This window comes from Cupressus sempervirens, chromosome 3, assembly GCF_028749045.1.
Source record: "Cupressus sempervirens isolate cs-2001-9-10 chromosome 3, ASM2874904v1, whole genome shotgun sequence".
Classification (NCBI taxonomy): Eukaryota; Viridiplantae; Streptophyta; class Pinopsida; order Cupressales; family Cupressaceae; genus Cupressus; species Cupressus sempervirens.
In genome coordinates, this window is record NC_143120.1 from 584,923,615 (window position 1) to 584,938,379 (window position 14,765).

The following is a 14,765-nucleotide window of genomic DNA, read 5'->3' on the forward strand; positions in this document are numbered from 1 at the left end:
GCCTGTGCTGTATCAGGCCAATAAAAATGCTAAGAAAGTTAAAGATAATTCTGATGCTAATATTGATGGGTAGGGATCTAAATTTGAAGGGGGTGATAGTGGGTTAGGGTTTTCTAAAGGTATATTTGGAAACCCAGGCTCTATTTGAAAGGAAATAGGCATCTTAAAGCATAAAATGTTTCTTCTTAATAAGGAAATTGAACAATTTTCCAAAACAATAAGAGGGGAAAGAACTCTAGGACAACATATTGACAAGCTCTCGAAGGTCATAGGAAATGCTGAAGAAGTTAAAAATTTGATGCATAAGATTCCTTTGTTGGAAGCTAAATAGTTATGAACAAGGATATTAGTAGTTTCCAGGGGAAGGTGTCAAAACTTGAATCTAGACTGGGCAACATGGACAAACAACTTAAGCAGATGGTGGAAAATGTCTCTACCTTCTTGAAGAAGAATGTGGCAGATAAAGACCATGATTCTCCCTTGGGGGTTGATTCTCAAGGACCAAGTATGCATACTCGGGCCCATTCGAAGAAGATTGAGGAAACTAGTAGGAAAGATGAGGTTAAAGCTACTGCTAAAACCATGCATTCTTTGGTGGACCAGGTGGTGAATTTGATCAACACTCCTTAGCTGGTTGGTTGCTATTCCTTTGCTGGACTTTTGCTATTTTTTCCAACACTATACTTTGTGACCTCTTTTTTGTTGTCTGAGGTCTGTTTCATGCTTGGTCTTCATTTCTTTTCTCTGTAGTTCTTTTCTCTTGCTTATTTTTAGAACTCTACTATTGTAAAGGTTTTGGGTCCTTTAAAACCTACTTTTACTTAATAAAAAACTTAATCAATTTCTCCTTATTTCTCCACTTAGCCTTTGAAGAATGTAAAGGCTAAGAACTCCATTGAGATGCTAAAAAGATGGGGAGATTATAGTCCACCCCTCTTAAAATTGCTTGTCTCCAAGCAATTTCAACTTTGGATGCTATAAAATTTCTTCACTCTCCCAAGTGGCAACCTCTACTGGCAGGTCCTTCTACTTCACCAAGTACTCCTTGATAGTGCATTTCCTTAAATTTCTCTCCCTGAACTCAATGATAGCCTATGGTACTAAAACCAATTTCTCCTCATTGTCCAAGAGTGGAAGCACTATAGAATGAACATTAGTACAAAAATAGCAATATGTGACTAAAAAAACCACTAAAATTTGTATATATGTGGCTAGAATCAATCACATGACTAATAGTAGTTAATATCTAGTCATTTACAACACTACTAAATAATTTTAGCCACTCATTTGATCACTAATTTTGATCATCAATTTAGTCACATATTAAGTGATATATTTAGTAGTATATTTAATGATATATTTAGTCTTATATTTGATAGTTGATTTAGTCACATATTTAGTGGTATATTTAATAGTATATTTAATTACATATTATTATATTTAATCACATATTTGGTAGTGTATTTAATAGCATATTTAATAATATATTTGGTCACATACATAGTAGCATATTCAATAGCATATTTAGTCACATATTTCACACATATTTGATAGTGTATTTAGTAGTATGTTTAAAAGTATATTTGGTCACATATTTAGTAGCACATTAAATAGCATATTTAGTCAAATATTTGGTCATAATAGGGCACAATGGAATTGAACCACCATCCTCCTACTTGTAAAATAGGTGCTCTTCCATTGAGCTAGCACCATTTAAAGAATACATAATAAATTATTATCTGTTTCATTTCATTCTCAATATAGCACACAAAAAGGTTATGGACCTATATTTCTTGAAATGGGGGCAACAAGGAAACATCCAATCAAGCTAATAGTTTAAAGGCTCCTTTTATTTGAAAAAAAAATTTTAGTTTGTCAAAAACTTAAATCAACCAAAGGAAATGAGAACTAGGGTAATGGATTTTAAATATAAAAATGGTGTCCAACTTGTTACGAACAATGTAGAAGTGCATATAGTGACTAGAAGATTGCTTCAAGTGTCTCATCCAAAAATAGACACTTTGTACTACATTGTAGTGCCTCTCCCATTTGACTTTTGTAAGTCATCCTAATGGATGCAACCTTGCTGATCTTTTGTTATGATGGGATCATGATTATAACCCTGAGTGGTCTACACCATTGAGGTGTTTGGATTTATGTTTCTACATTAGTTTCTTTGATTATGCTTTTGACTAATCCATGAGATTATGATGTGATTTTTGGGTTCACTAAGGTTTGTGCTAGTGGTTACCAAGATCAATGTGGTATCATGAGGTTGTTTTGTTATTACCTTGAGATGTGTGCAAAGATTGCACTATGTACTTTTTACCATGCTACAATGGACTAGGTTCCTGTAGCAGTGATCAGTCATGTTTATGACTATGTTTTCTTATGTATTTTAAGTGACTTTTTTTGATTATTTAAACAATCATTATTTAATGCTTAAGTAATTAGAAATGGATTGTTCATGTTGGATTCTTTGGTTCTGTGCTGCAGACATTTACCTTGTTATATTTTGATCTATGAGATATCTGTTACTTATGTGATATTTTACATTTGAGACGACCCGAGGGTCTTGTGTTATACTTTGATTTTAGTATCATAGATTTTAGACTACTATGCTGTTCAGTTGATCATATTGCATGACGATGCCATTTTGAGATGACAGTGTGTTTTATGATGATATCTAGTTATCTGGTATTTGCACATACCTTTGATTATGTTATGTGATGGATTTAATGCTATGGTTATTTACTTCATTCCTACGTTGTATGTGTTATGCAAATGTGAGTGATGTAAATAGATTATTTTAATATAGATTAATAAATGGTTAAATTAGGTTGTTTAATGCATTTATTTCTTTGGCTATTATATTATATGTAATTGCACTTGATCGTGTTGTTTAGTGTGCAGGATTTATATCCCTGGTAGTGGCACATGGAGTTAGTGATTCAGCCTTTAATATTTTACCAATGTCATCCTGGTATGGTCGGCATATCCTTAATTAAATGTTTAATTTAAACCTTTCTATTATTATTAAATTCAAACTCATTTGCATTATGTGATTTGACCAGTGAGCATGTCTGTGCATTTAGAGTTTTGCATTGTTGCGAAAGTTGTTAAGGGGATTTCTGTATTTTTGGGTTTTTAGGCTTTTTAATTGTTTTATTTTAATTTTTGGCAGCTTTTCCATAGATGAATTCCTATTTATAGGAATATCCTATTTTCATTTGGGTCGATTCAGGGTTTAACTAGGTTGGTTGGTTATTTGTCCTAATCGATTATTCACTCGAAAAGTGAATAAATATCCAAAGAGGAATTTAATTCCTCACTTCTCACTTTTGAATTAGAAAGTTGGATAGTAAAACCCAAAATCCTCTTTATGAGGACTTATTGTTTTGTTCGTTGTGGGAGCTATGGGCATGGGATAGTCACGATGTTGGGCTCATTGGATCCAACTTAGGGAAAACTTGGATTGCCACAATTTTCAGCTACTTCTGCAAGATATTTATTTTATGGTTCAGATTTGCATTTTTCCCTTTTGGTTGTGAGGTAGGGATTTCCTATTTTATTGTTTCTACTCCATTTCTACTTTTTATTTTGGAAGCCATTTGTTTGGACATTGAGAACTAGTGTTCACCTCTATTTTTGTATGTTAGTTCTACTCGGTTGGGCGGGTACGAATATTTCCCTATTTTTTGGGATGAGGGTTTGGAGTTTTATGCCGTTATGCTGGCCATTTTTGCATATGGTGTCCGAATTTGATTATTTTTTGATTTTTGGGGATTTTGTGCCCAAAGGCCAAATGGGTTTTAATTTTTCAGTTTTTCTAAAATTTGGGGGTTTTACCTTGTTTTGCATGCCGCCCTATTTTCTTGGGTTTTCTTGGCAAAATATGGGTTGTGGACCTTGATGATCTGTTTGGATATCAATCAGACTACTATTGCACTTTTATGTTGCATTGGGATGCATGTTGCATCTGTACTTCCAACATTGCGTTCAGTTGAGTGATTTTATACCTGGTGTTATTGTTTCTTTTAGACCTTTGCTTTTGTTTCATGAGCGCTAGGATTTGTGTAGAATCCATACTCTCAGATTGAGGCCTATTGAGTGAGTTCACAATTTTTGGTCTTGTTGCATCATTGGGACTTGTGTAGAATCCATATTCTTGAATTGAGGTCGATTGAGTGATTTTATGATGTATGGTTTTATTGGCTCTGGGATTCGTGTAGAATCTGTCCTCTTGAGTTGCTTTTGATTGGGTGTTTTGTTTTGCATTGTGTTCTCATCCTGTCCTTGTGTTGTGTTCTTCATGATGGTGGTGCACCACATGCAAGTATGTGTGCGTACATTTGTCAGGTGACTTGCAAGGCCTGATCTTCTGTGGTACTTGTCATAGGATGAGCATGGGTAGGGTAGGGTAGCATATGGAGGGGGCTTCTATCTTGCAGCCTAGTGACCTCAGTCCCATAGGGTTGGCAGAGGAAGTTTTAAATAAGTGATAATTAAAGAAAATGTGTGATTGGTAATAAAACTTAAAGATAATAAAATGCTGTGTCGAGCCATTCTGTTGAGGGATGCTGAATTCGCACAATTCAAGCTTTGGCTTGTCGATTCCAAGTGACTCTCCATGATGTCAGCCCCTACTTAGTAGCCTACTGAGTGTCTGACCATGACCTATACTCTTTATATTGTCTTAGGTCTTGGTTGCAGCCATCATACTATCTGGTGTGAGTGTTAGCCTTGGATGTTGTGCTTTATGTGTGTTTGTGGTTGGATCATTATCTCCATCAGCATGACGGGTGTGGACCTATGAGTTCCACATGGTTGGGAGGCATAGCTACCTTCACCACTTCTAGGGATTGGTGTACAAAGATGATCTCTTGTCCTAGTGCGATCGTTGTTGGATGTTTTCACTTGGTACTTCGAGTTTCAGAGTATGCTTTCTTGTGATTTATGCTTTCATTGGAATGCTTGGATATCATGTTTAGATGATATTAGTTTACTTGATGTAGTCCCATATTATAATGTTTAGCATATGATTAGATGATGTGAATTGCTATAGTAGCATATCTATTTCTTATTGATGTTTAGCATGTAATAAGTGATGTTATCTACTTGTAGGATTATCTGATGCTTTACTAGTAGCATGTTAGATTTCCTTAAACTTATGTTGGTAGCATGTTTAGTAGTGACATCCCTATTATGAAAGTACCGATGATCCAATCGATGGCTTGGGATGTCATGCACAGGGGATGGCTAGGATCCATGATGGTCTTATGATGCTATTGATGGTTGGAAGGAATCACATACTTAATTTGGTTGTTTTGTAATTGTGATATTATCTCTATACATTGAGATGTTGCTTATGTTCACTATGATGTTGCTTTTAGTATGTTCTTTTTTGCTGTAGTTTTTAGATGGATAGATGTATCTCCTTCTTTATCATGGCATCTTGTTGATTATGCACTCGAGTGTTCACTCCTTGATCTATGTGGATCTGGTACTCCCTGGTGTGAAGGTTTTTATCTATGTTTTAGCTTATTGTTTGTCCTTTGAGTTTTCTTGATATTTCCCTGGGCAACCATGTGTTAGCATGGTGGGATACAATATAGTGTCACGCGCCCATTTGAGGAATGTAATAAAATACTTTAAAGTATCACACACCCTCAAAAGAAATGTCATACGATACACTTCTAGTATCGCACGCCCTTTGGAGAAGTATCACCCAACCCCTTGTTTGTGTCGCCCTCCTTCTAGAGAAATGTCACACGACACTGGTAAAGTATCGCACAATGTTGATAAAATGTCGCACGATTTTCATTAAACCTGCATGGGTGGGCAGCGGGCACTTTTCAATCTGATCCAAACTTTCTAGGGATGGTTCGGGGTACCCTCTTAGGTGTTCTTCAGTCCCTTGGTCGCTCAATTTGAATTTTAGTTGTGTCTTTTCGTAGTTCATTCTTTGGGGTTTAAAATATATTATTTAAGTATTTAATTCCTTATACTTAAGATATATTTTAATAAATGTGACGAATCTTTTGAGATAGGTTTCAGACCTCTCAGAGATAAGATAAAGATTCTAGGAAATTTCAGGGCTTCAGAAATCTAGACTTAGCCAATTTTAAGGGCTTTAGGATTTCAGGCTTAGCCAAATTTTAGGATTCTAATTTTTACCCCAGCTTGGTGTTTTGTTGATGAGTGGTCATTTCTTGAGCCCTCATCTTGTTTGTGGTGGTTGTTGGCTTTTGTTCGCATGTGTCAGTTTGGTAGTGGCGTTTGGAGATCTGTTGATTGTTGAGATTATGGTGAAGTCTTTCATTGTGATCTTTGTGATCCCTATGTGATGCTATCATGTGCATTAATACTTGTAAATTTTTTTTATCTTGGCTTGTATTGAATCCTTGTTCCAAGGATCTCCGGCAGGGCATTACATACATACAGTGTCATTGCCTTAATGACACTCTGCACTAGCAATTGTCATAACACTCCATTGGAAGGTCTAATTTTCCTTTTATAACCTCATAGACAAGTGTATTACTAGAAAAATCATTTTCTTTGAATTCACAAAACTCCTTATTCTATTTGCTATTCTAGCTCTCTTGATAATACTTATTTGGTATAGAATTTTGAGGGATTTGTGGGGTTGCTTGAAAGGCAATGGGATTTTGTAAAGGCTACTCTTGAATTACTATAGGTTGAACTTGTTCATGTATAAGGCTCTTGTGATATGAGGGATATATCCTAAAATTTGGGATTTCAAATGTGGAAGAGTCAATTGGTTCATCTTGAATGAAGCATATTATTTTGAACATGACAAATTGTTTTATAAGGAAATGTATTAGTTGGGTGGGTTTCTTGCTTAGGTGTAAGCCCTTACAATGAAGATGCTCCTTAAAAAATAGGATATCAAATTTAGAAGATTTATATCTACTAGTATTTTAATTGCCGACCTCTACACCCACACATGTGTTAAACATAAGTAAAGAGTCCATAAATATGTTTCTTTATTTAACTTTTCCAAATTTTCATGAAAAGTAAAATCCATCAGATCTAATAAGTTAGAAAAACATGACAAAAAAATTACTGAAATAGAATCAATATGCATCTCTGTCATTTTTGTATAGGAATGAAAATGTTAAAGAAGTTGAAAGGACAAACTACTTTATTGTCATCCACAGGGTGAAGCTCCCTCAATAGGCTTAAGTCCACTATTGCAAGATCCTAGAAGACATAAAGTTATATATCAATGTTAGAATATTATATTTTATAATAGTGATGACATTGTGACACAACACATGGACAATGACTATTAGGGCCATACCTTAAAAAGCATGTCAACGATGAGCTTTGTTGCAAGTGACTTGTACAAGAGCTTGGGAGTCTAAAATAGAAGATAAATAAACAAAAAAAGCTTATTTATCAGACAAAATATACTATCATAAGAAAGAGTCAAAGAAAAGAACTTCACATTTCATGCACTAGGAAGTTAAGAATAATCAAATGAAGTCTTACACCTCAGAAACTATTTGGGGCCAAAGAGACATTATAGAAACTATCATTGAATAGAACAAAAAATTATATCCAAAATTTTACCTTTAGCTGATCAAGAGTGAAAAACATTAAAATTGAACCATCTCGATGTAGAACACCCCTGTAATCTACCTCATCACCCTATACATTTGAAAGGAATTTAATTAATGATAAGCATGAAAGGGTCCATAATAACATGGCTTAAGTTTTTCAACACCACGCTTCTTGAGAGTAGATTGGTGGTAAGGCTGCAAAATCAAATATACCATATTACTATTGGAATGTTCAAATGGGAAGAGTACTTCTAAGAGGGGGGGAGTGAATTAGAAGTAACCAATTTTTATACTTTTAAACCCTTATTAACACATAACTAAAAGTAATTTACATGCATGTAAACATTTAAGAAAACATGAAATGAAAGCATGCATCAACACATAACACAAAGATTTGGTAACCTAGAAACGCTCTAGGAATAAGAAGGTAAAATTGGGGTGGGGATGACACCCACAAAAATCACTTCAACAATCAATATTCAACCACTTTTGATGGTCTGCCTTGTGAAAGGCCTGCCCTGTTAAAGGCTTTACACTATGTCAATAGTGACTTGGTCAGAGGATTTACAAACACTTACATGAAGGTTCACCCTGTTAAAGGATTTACAATAGGTTGTTAAACCCACCTAATACATAGGATTTTCAATTACTTTCTCCAAAGGTTCTCCTACCTAGTTGTTAAGCTAACCTATCAATATAGGATTGCAACATTTAATACAATTGTGAGAAAGTATTAGAACATTTAACCTGATTGAATGCAATCTCAAATTGTTGGGTTTAGGTACTAGATCTTCTCTTCTCATTCTGATCCTTGCTTGATCTAATCTCTGTATGTGTTCCTTGTCCCTTGTGCTATTCTAATCAACTGGATATGAAATTATTGCTCTATTCCTCTAAGTCTTTTTCCTCTTTACACTAAATTTTTTCTATAATCTCCCCATTCACTTTTCTCTTCCACACATGGAATGGGTTTTCGACCTCCTTTTAAAGAATGCAAAGAATTAGGGTTAGGTATGGATCTACGATCCATATTGAATCTCAAATTCCCATTTGAATCCTTGGATTTTCTATATTGGTTGCATGCCTTCTCCATTTTTTTGATTGGTTGCATGCATATTGCATAGGGAATGTAAATGATTCATCCTTATCCTTTTTCTCCTTTGAAATCCCTCTAAGTCGACTCCAAAAATGGTTTACATCTTAGTTTGTGAAAGCACAAACTCTTATGCTGATCTTGAGTTACTCGACACTCATTACATTACTAATGCTTGACATGAACTGATTCCTGGATTTCTCAACATCCATTACTTTCATGGTTTTCTCAGAACCTGTTAAACATTGTATTTCTCAGCACATGTATATTCTGTATTGCTCAACATCTAAACATTTTTGGATTACTTGACACATGAACTTTTTTGGATTAATTAGCACATACTACATTCTAACTTGCTCAACATCTACCATGGCTTGGCACCTATTAAAATTCTAGCTCGACATACATTTTGTACTTGACATATATAGTAAAAATGGTTAAGTATGTTGACAATCAATTGTCAAGACTATTCTTTTGACCAACAATGTCCCCCTTTGATATGAGTGTCAAAAACACTTAACTAAGCATTTATGAACTTAATCTTATTGAGTATATTCTTTATTTGCTTGGTATTCATGCAAAATTTCAAAAAATATTGTGAGTAACAATATACCTTATGACTCCTCTTAAGTTGATTATGCCTTGTCCATTCTTGAGACTAAAAGTTTGTGCTAATGTGCCTGATTCTCTCTTATCCTATTTTAGCATGTTGAGGCCATGTGTTGTATTTGATCTATGTGAAGTTCATAATTTTGCATCTTCCCCTTTTCCCTTATTACTTGACTTCAACCTTTTTTTTTTGGTTATTTACAAACTTTCCACTCAATTTGCAAAATGAATGAAAGAATGTAATAAAAAATGATTCAAAATTTGGTATTCACCTATAGTATCTGCATATACATATCTCCCCTTTTACATATATCTCCCCCTTACTTTATCTCCCCCTTTTTGACACTAATTTGAAAGGGTTCTATGGAGTAATACCATGCTTAGCCAAAAATGTGCTATTTACCTCCAGGATTATTTTTAGAGATGCATCCCAATTTGCTAGTGCAATGTCTAATGACTTATGCTGGATGGCAATCTCTACTACTAGATGTACAAGTCCATCTGAGGTAGAAAGATTTGAATCTTTCTTGAGGACTATTTTTGCATAAATTTTCTCCTTATGGAGTACGTCCAAGTGAGGGGTTATAGAGGACTAAATTTGCATCAACTTAGCTTTTGTATTAGCCTCCTCTACTGTCAAGACATCTAATTCTCTTTGTATGTGAAGGATTTGAACAAAATGCTTCTCACTTTGAGCTATATTAGATGGGAGTTGCATACTAGAAATCTTTAGATTTCTCTCCAAGCTCATTATTCTCTGGCTAGTCTCCTGTGTGAAGTTGGAAAAATCACACAACTTGTTGTACAAGGAGAATATATTCCCAAGTACAATTTTTACTCTATCTAATTTCTTAGCCAACTCAACTTGAGATAGTGCTATATCACCAGATATTTTCTCATCTACCTTTCCTTGGAATTTCCTTTCTGACCATTCCATTAATTTTGCATTTGTATCATGGTCTTCATTTGTCACCTAGTCAAATATGTTAGATAGTTGCTTTACTATTGACCTTGACTCATTAGGTGTCTGCAAGCTGAAGGCATCCATGAAGATGTCTTTTATCTCATTCAATGCTTGCCTATATTTATATTCTTTTCTCAATACCTCTTGCCTTCTTCTTCTATCCAGTGCATTTTGTATTTCATTAATCTTCTCTTTAGTGAGAGTGGTAGATTCATAGTAGGGTATTGCGATTTCTTCATCTAGTGTAGGAATTCCATACTAAAGTTTCCTGGCTACATTTTTGAGCTCAAGCCTAGTGTTCTAACTTGCAATGCTAGCATTTTAGTGCTCAGATTCTGAAGAGTTTGAGTGGGAGTACCTATTTTTGGTAATTCAACCAGATTTTGTATTGTAGATTCCTCTTCATCTCTTGTATCTTCCTTCTCTTCAGCTTGTTTCTCCTTTTCACTATCAATGGCTAGGGGTGTGCTTGCTGGCTGTTGTGTTTTTTCCTTTTTCTACCTCTACTGTTGCACTCAACACTTGAAGTGCATCTGTTATTGTTTTTGGTGGAGATGGAGGTGGAAGCAATAAGAGTCCAATAGTTTGAGTGGTCGAAGGTGGTTCTTGTGTTTGCACCTTGACTTCCTTTGATTTTACTACTACCTTTTGCAATTCATCAAGACTAACCAGTATTGGACTTGAACATAATCTAGCTACTTATGTTGATTGGTCAAGGATCTTTGTTATATCCTCTACAATTAATGGATTGATGTTTTGACAAGAGGTGTCAATAATATCCTTAATCTTGATAATTTTTGTAGGTGTGATGGTGGCATGAGGAGGGCTAGGAGGTGATAGTTGTGTGTCTTGCACACTTTGTTCTTACTACTCATCTATATCCTTTTCTTCCTCTTTCGCCTCTTTATTCTCCTCTTCATTTGTCTTTTCTTCTTCCACTTTCTTCTCTTCCTCAGCCTTCTTCTCCTCTTCCCTCTTATCTTCCTCCTCCTTCCCTATTTCTTTCATTTCCTTTTTCTTAGCACTTGCTTCTCCCTTGTATTCCTCATCAAATACATCATCAATTTTCTTGTATATTATTTTCCACAATCTTGTGGATTTGCTGACTACATCTTCAATTTTATTTTGCAAAATAAAAAATGCTCTATACTTAGGAGTAAATCTACTATTGTGCCTCTTGACTGCATTAGTTATTTGACCCTTAGTCAAATTAGGAAAAAATCTAGCTAAAGTAGATTACCTTATTTCCTTTTCCATTTGTAGACAAAAATGCCATTTATCTTCAATAATTTTGTATAACTCCTTGGGCATTGAGCCATCTAGCTCTAGAGGTGTGTGTTTGTACTCAACCATCATAGAATACATAGATTCCTCTATTTTATTTTGCTCTTCCTTAGTGAGCTTATTAAAATCTAAATTCTTTAAATCTTTCAAGTCATCATTTCTAATATTTGTATGCAATTTATCAATTGAAGACTTGGGTGGACGACTTACCACTTTGAATTGACTGTTATCATCTATTTTTAACTTTTCTTCATCTGAGTCAAGTTGAGCTACACATATTCTTCTCTTTCTTGGCTCCTTATAAGTCTCCTTAGTAGTTTTATTCTTCTTCTTTGCCTCTTCTTTGGCCTTTTGTATTTTAGCTTTGGTGGTGACTCTGGTAGTAGGCTTCTTTGGTGTAGGTTTTGCCACTTTCTTTGTTTTGGGTTGAGGAGTAGGTGGAGTTTTAACCTTTCCTTTTATGACCTTGGTTCTGATAGGCACTTCCTTAGCTTCTTTTTCCTCTACACCTTCTTCCTTGTCCTCACCTAGATCTTGTGTTAGTTGTAGAGGCTCATCTTCTTCATTTTCATTGTCATCTTCTTCTTCATCTGCTTCCTCTTCTTCAACAGTACGTTCTGCTTCAACTCCAAATCTTTTTTTGATCTTCTTGATCAGTTTGTCCTTCTTTTTCACTACTGTGGCTATCTTAAGATCTATCACCACCCTTGATTTGACAATGTCATAAGTACCAAAATGTTTTGTATCCTTGTTAATGTCTTCTGCAAGTAGTGTTGTTATTGTTGCTGAGGCTTGATCAACATCAAGTTCATAACCTAGTGGCCTAAGCCATCTCACTCTAGGTATGACTGCTTGTAGATAAGTGTAATCAATATCCACAAGAAAGAAAATGTCCTTTTCATGCTGCTCAACTAGTGAGACTGGTATCCTTATCCTCTATTTCATGGACTTCTTGAAGTCCTCAAAATAGCTAGTCATTTGGGTGTCAAAATTCTCACCCATCTGCTCAATGAATCCATTGATTTGATCAACAATGGTCTTATTATGATCCCATTTCACCTTGCCTACTGAAGGGAATTCTTTCATAATATAGAAAAACATACAAACCAAAACTGAGCCAAATTTGCATTGAGCTCCCTTAGACTTCCTTATAGCTCCTAGATTCTCATTGATCTTCTGTAACATGAGCTCTGCAAGATCATATGTATGATCTTTTTTTTTTTCCAATTTATAGGCAACATCCACTGCTATACATGGTACTATTTAGTCTACTAGACTGGTACAGTTTGTGGGATATGACTCTCATAGCAAAATCTAGTAGGAGTTTTGTAATGGTGTCTATTGTCATTCCCTTATTATTCCATTTTGCACCTGTATTCTTCTCTATGACTTCCTTTTTGTCACTTCTTAGGGTCTTTGGTCGATCTAAGGTTGGAATACCAGTAACCCTATGGATAGTTTTCTTTATAAACTTTACTGGCCCTATTTCTAATGAAAAAGCTCCATCATGGATTCTGCTCAACACTATGCATATCCATTCCATTTTGAAAAGTCTTCTCAACTATGGAGAATTCATCTTTAAGTTTTCCATTATCACACAGTTTATCAAATGCATTAAAAATCTCCAAATCTCCTATGGCTCCAACTTTACAATTATAACATTTTTGAATGTCTTGAACCATAACAACTTTATCAGGTATTATGGATAGGGCACCAGCGGGATCATTCTTATAGGAAACTTTAGGAATGGGCCTAAACTCAAGCTATTTGACTTCATTACTAACAAGTTGAATTTCATGAATTTCCTTCTCCTTAGTGGTTTTTGACCCATATGCCATTGTTTACTGAACTAGGGTTTAAAATTAAATAAGCTTTCAAACTTTGCGTAGGATGACACTTGAATGAAATACCCGTGAATCGATGAATTGGAGTTGAATTGCTATTGGAATAATTGCAAATCATTGTTTTATCACTATAGAATCACCTCTTCACTCTGCTCAACTTTGATTTGTTGTTGAATGATTCAAAATGAACGATTTTCAACTTTATTAGGTTAAAAAACCTTGCATTTATTTCATTTGTGATTACTGCTGTATTCTCGGCTTCCAAAGATTTTATCAGCTCGACTTCCACTAAAGTTCATCTACTCAATAGCGACTAACATCTCTTACTCAACATCCACTAGACTATTCAACTTGACATGTACTAAAGTTTCACTCAGCAACCAAAGATAGCTTGGCATCATCTTCTAGCTTTTAACTTGACATCTTTTATCATGCATTTTTTTTCTTTGTAGTACTTCTATGTTTTCTTGGGCTGATGTATGATGCATCTTTTATATGTATTAGCCCCATGTATCTATCTTATGCTTAATTGGATGAGGTGTGATCACTTGGGTGAAGTGATCTCGCCATTTGATATGCTACATTCACCTTTCTTCTTCCATGTCTTATTCATTTGTCCTCTTATTTGTTCAACATCGATCTTCTCTTTTCCTTTGTTGACTTCAATTTTTGGTGCTTTTGACTTTGTAGGACAGTTTCTACTAATATGACCAATCTTCAAGCAACTAAAACATGTAGTTTGGTTTAGGCACCTACTATAACTTCTCTTGAAATGTGTCCTTATGCAATTTTCAAGAATGTGTCCATATTCTTGACAATAATGATAGCTATACTTGGTATTGTAATCCCAATTGTAGTGATGCGCATGATTGATTCCTCTTGTAGGCTAATTAGGTGTCCACATAGGCTTTGATCTGAATTCAAATGCTCTATGTCCATACTTTTTGTAGTTGTAGTAGTGACCTTCAAATCTTGGTGTCCTCATGGTCTTGGATCTACAGTCTTGTGTTGAATGTCCTTGCTTCTTGCACTCGCGACAAAAGTTTGCATTTGTAGGCTTATCATGCTGATGACTATTCTTGCTTCTACACACATTAGAGGTATGTCCCTTTTTACCACATAAATGATGAGTAGGTTTAGCGTTCTTGCCTTTGTTTATTCTTTCTTCTCCAGCCTTGGATGATTCTCCTTGTTCAATGCTAATGTAGCCAAGTCCTGAAGTATCATTACTAGCCCTTGGTGATTTCAGTAATTGCTCAAAGTACTTGATTGCCTCATTGGGTTTGTTGTAACTTTCTACTATTTCCTTTTCTCTCTTCAATTCATTCTGCAACTGTTCATTCTGCATCTTCAAGGTGAAGATCACAATGTCCTTCATGTTTAGC